This window comes from Nannospalax galili, unplaced genomic scaffold (assembly GCF_000622305.1).
Source record: "Nannospalax galili isolate Female #2095 unplaced genomic scaffold, S.galili_v1.0 scaffold1321, whole genome shotgun sequence".
NCBI lineage: Eukaryota > Metazoa > Chordata > Mammalia > Rodentia > Spalacidae > Nannospalax > Nannospalax galili.
The window spans coordinates 66383-71386 of record NW_008344566.1 but is presented as its reverse complement, the minus strand read 5'-3'; positions in this window follow the sequence as shown (position 1 = coordinate 71386).

The window sequence follows — 5004 nt, the reverse complement described above, 5'->3', positions numbered from 1 at the left end:
TTCTTGTGTGAGACTCAAGCCTTCAAGTTTAGGTCTGCTTCTTTTTGTGAACTTTATGTGTCTTTGTGGTTTACTTTTTGGGCATGAAACGCTGGTTCATCTAAGCTTCCAGTTCTCTCTTTTGATTTTATATTGGAGTGGCCAGATTGCTTTAGTCTTCAGGAGTTCCCATAGAGGCCCAAGTCAGATGAGGATCAGATGTTCTCAAGCTTTCTCCTAGGGTCTGGATCCCTCCAGGAAAGATTTTGGTGTCAGGAATTTGGGGGTTGGTCTTGCCTGGGATCCGGGCCCAGGAAAGATGCTGTTCTAGGGCAGCTGGTGGTGGTGCCACCCAGAGATGCAAAGGTAGACAGGAGCAGGAAGTGGCCCCAAGGACTCTTGGGGACTGCACTGAGGGGCTGGGTTGGCCTGGATGCAATGGATCTGCAAGAGGAAAGGTCAGCCTCCGAGAGCAGAAAAGAGGCTGGCAGGTGGTAGAGGCCCAGGGAAGCAGAGGGAGGTGAATGCGGGGCCAGGCCCAGAAGCAGTGCTCCTGGGGACCAGAGATGGCACTGAGTTGGTCTGGATGAAGAGGATCAGGAAGCAGTAGTGGTTCCCCAGGTGTCTGGGGCCCCAAGACAAGGAATGGGACAGGACCCAGGCTAGGAGGAGAGACCTGCGTGGGAGATGGGAGGGTGAATGAGGCTGGGGGAGTCAAGTCGCAGAGGGCTTGATGGACTTACATCTGAGAGAGGCCTGCAGGTGGGAGAGAGACCGGCCAGTCTTGCAGGCCCAGGGAAGCAGAGGGAGGTGAGGGTGGGGCCTGGCGCAGAAGCAGTGCTCCTGGGGACCAGAGAAGGCCCTGAGTTGGTCTGGATGAAAAGGATCAAGAAGCAGTATTGGTTCCCTCAGGTGTCTGGGGTACCAAGACAAGGAATGGGACAGGACCCAATCTAGGAGGAGAGACCAGTGGAGGGGTGGGGCTTAGGAGGGTGAATGAGACTGGGGGAGTCAAGGTGCAGAAGGCGTAATGGGCTTACCCTGGAGAGAGGCCTCTGGGTTGGAGAGACCAATAAAACATTTTTTAAAGATAATTTTTTAAAAAAAAGAACTGCTATTTTATTTTGTGACACTTCTGTGAGTCACACACACCGTTGGCTTCGCTGGTTGGTCCTGCTCTCCTCCTTCCAGGCTTCCTCATGTGTCTGTTGTGAACTGGTAGTATGTGCAGAGTTGGGCCAGTGAGTGTAGGCTCAGTCATGTGTCTGACAACCTGGAGACCTTCTGGTACAAAAATGCTTTTCATTCTTCTGCTGAGTGATTTGTTCATGTCCCATTGGCCTAAGAAATTCTTCAGTGGAGGATCTACACTGTCAAATGCAAGGACATGCATGAGGAAAAGAAATAATTTGTGTCCATTTTTCTGTGTGTGTGTGTGTATGAGTCTGTGTGAGTGTGTGCCACATGTGTGTAGGCACCTTTTAGAGCCAGAAAAAGGCATTGGGTCCCCTGGAACTGGAGTTACAAGTGGCTGTGAGCCACCAGTTTGTGCTGGGACCCCAATGTGGGTCCTCTGCAAGAACAGCAAGTGATCTTAACCATGAAGCCCTCTCTACAGTCCCACTGTGTTTATCTTTTATACTTTGTCATGTTGTAATATTTTCTGTTGACTGCAGATCTTAATTGCATTTTCTGATGTTACTAGCCTCTTGCTACTTGGCAGTTACATGTTACAGTTTGTTTTTTCTCAAGGTAGCTTTCTCACATTCAACTTAATAGTGATAGACTCCTGCTGATGATCATCCTTCATGAAAATCTTCTGATGTTCAGTTTTCTTTGAATTAAATAAGCTTTTTGCTTTTTAAAATTAATTTAATTTTAATTTAACCTACAGTGTACTACATTGCCTTCTTAACTCATGCTTTGGCTTTTCTGTAGACTTTTTCCAGTTTCTTATTTTTCACCTGTAAGCATGTCAACTTCTCATAACTATGTTATGAATGGACAGATAATTATTCAGTATGATTTAATTCATCTAAGCCACTTCTCATGATGCATTGTAAGAATCTGTCTTCTGAACATGATAATCCAGAATTAATTCTAAGCCATTTTAAAGCTAAATTAAATTAATTAATTTATTCCTTCAGAATTTCATACATGTATACAGTGTACTAGGATCATATGCACACCCCATTTTCAAACCTTTTTATTTACTAGTTATAAAATCAAGATAAAGTTACCTAATAACTTACACATTCACATTAACATATGCAATCATAAAAACATGACATTTCTTATTTGGAGTAATGATTATCTTATGTTATTTTGCGTGAATTATAAAGTTTTTGGTCTACAGTACATGACAAGCCAATTTTAGTTATAATAAACATAGTATCAGTAAGCATTATTTCTCAGATTATTTGCATTTTGGCTGATGGCCAAACACTTCGTTTTGCTTTATTTCCAAAGTTAATCTTGTTTTGTTCTTTATCAACTAAATGTGTATCTATGGGCTTAGGTATAAGAACCTTGAAAATGTTTCACCAAGGCATTCCAGAAATTATTGTGCTCCATTTTTCTACTATGGATGGGTGCAGAACTACATGGCCAGTTGCTAATAGACTTCTCAGTATGTTCACACATGGATGACATGTGTCTAATACCAGCTTCTAAAAACTTCCTCTATCCTTACATATTTTCTGATCTGAAATCTCTTTTCATGGGAAGTACTCTAATCTTTAAGTGGTTTAGGGATGAATGTATATAATCTTTTAGCCCTCACTGTTCTCCAATCAAACATTTGGGATTTATTTCAAATTGCTAACTATTTCAGGGAGGTTATGATGAGACTAGCAGTCAGATTAAGTTCAAAGCCTCTCCTCTGATCCTGGCTGGTGGTTTTAAGAAGGGCTCACGTGTTTTTTCATTCATAGGGCACTGTAGATGAAGCTTATTTTTCTTTTCTTTTGAAGTTCATGCTTCTGTTGCAACATCTCCTCCCCCTCCAAAGACCCACATCCACGGAGAGTAGGACAGTGGCAGGTGTCATGTACTTGTGGATCCCCAAGTCCTTCAGGTGCTCTTTGTTCTTCACATTACGAATAATACTGACTCCAGCTCTCATCCCATGTATGTGCTGAAAAACTCATTATCCCTCCAGAATATTTCCAGATATTTTTTGGAAGTGACAAATAGACATGAAGGGAAGAGAGTAACGGGTTTCTATTTTGTCTTCTGGTCCTGAGCTCTATATGTCTGGCTTTATGGATGATGATTCTTCCTCACTGGATTGTTCTGCTGGGTAGCAACCCGATTTTTTACTGTCTTCAAGTAATAGTAACGCAACATTCCTTGTTGTATAGAATACTTAAAAATAATAATGGTAAACATGTCTATTGAGCCTACAAAGGCAGGCTCTGGGGATTTTCCACTAGCTATGTCTTCTGTTGCAAACTCTAAATAATTTCTATTTGTTGACTTATTGGCCTATTGATATGGTACTAGGTGTTCCTTTTGTGGCTAACAGGGATTTAGCTCTCAAAGACAAAAAGGATATTTTGATCGTATAATCAGATGGAATTTTAGTCCTTCAAGCTCCTTTCTACCCTCTAAGGAGGGAAAAGGATAGGTTTGTGTTAGTCTGTTTGGGCTGCCATAACCAAGTACCCAAGTTTAAACAATAAAATATGACTCTTTTTTCATAATTCTGGAGAATGGAAACACTGAGATTCAGGTGCCAGCCAGTTCAGTTCTTTGTTATGGCTCTGTCTTCTTGGGTTTTAGGTGGCTAGTTTCTTGTGATGCCCTTACATGACCTTTCTTCTGCACACACACACGCACACACACACACACACACACACACACGCAGAGTGAGCTCTCTGGTCTCTGGTATCTATGTGCAGTAATGTGTGTGTATGTGTGTGCATGTGTGTGTGTGTATACATATGCACATGTATGTATGAGATAGAGTTTACAGTGTAGCCCAGGTTGGCTTCAAAGTCACCAGCACAGGCTGACCTTAAACTCACAATCTTTCTACTTCATCTTCTTGAATAATGGAATTGCAGGCATGAGCCACTGTAGGAAGGCACTAATCCCAACATGCAGGCCCCACTCTTGTATTTTCATTGGAAACTAGTACCTTTAAAAGCTCTATTTCCAGTATCATCATATTAGGAATTTTGGGTGAGAGGCTGGAGAGATGGCTTAGCAGTCAAGAGCACTGGTTGCTCTTGCAGAGGACCTGGATTTGGTTCCCAGCACCTGCAAGGAGGCTTACAACAATCTGTAACTCCAGTTCTAGGGTATCTAATACCCTCTTCTGACCTCTGCATTTACATACATGCAGGCAGTACACTCATAAACAATAAAATAAAAATGATAAAAATATTTTTAAAAATTGGGGTGGCCTATTTTAGTTCACAGTAAGGAGATAATTTGGGTAATAGTATAAACAAACATCTATCTATCTTCTATCTATCTATCTATCTATCTATCTATCTATCTATCTGTCCTATCATCTATCTATCTATCTATCTATCTATCTATCTATCTATCATCTAACATTGATCTAATCTGCCGGTCTATAGATTCATATAATATTGGGTTTGCTGATCAGGTGATCCCTAATAGCTTTGGGTCTAGGAACAACTCTAGTGGAACAGAATAAATCTTTTCTGTTTTTTGCTACTTTAAAAAAGCGTAAATTTTATAAACTGGTTCCTGAGTTTCTAAATTAGCTCTCTCATCTTGTTAAATTTAAAGATGACACTGAGTCTATAGTATATAGTTCACAGCATGATCTGGCCACAGATTTTGAAAAATATCTTCTTTCTATGCCCCTAATTTGGCACTTATAATAAGGGTATGGGTAACTCTGCATATGATACTTAAAAACCATTTTTAAGACATGCATAAATCTAAAGAGATTTATTGCTTCCACTTTTTCTGAGCGAAGTGGAGAGAGAGAGCGAGGGGGAAGAGTGCTGCGTGTGTCCTGAGGGAGCCTCTTCTGTTTTTAGTTGC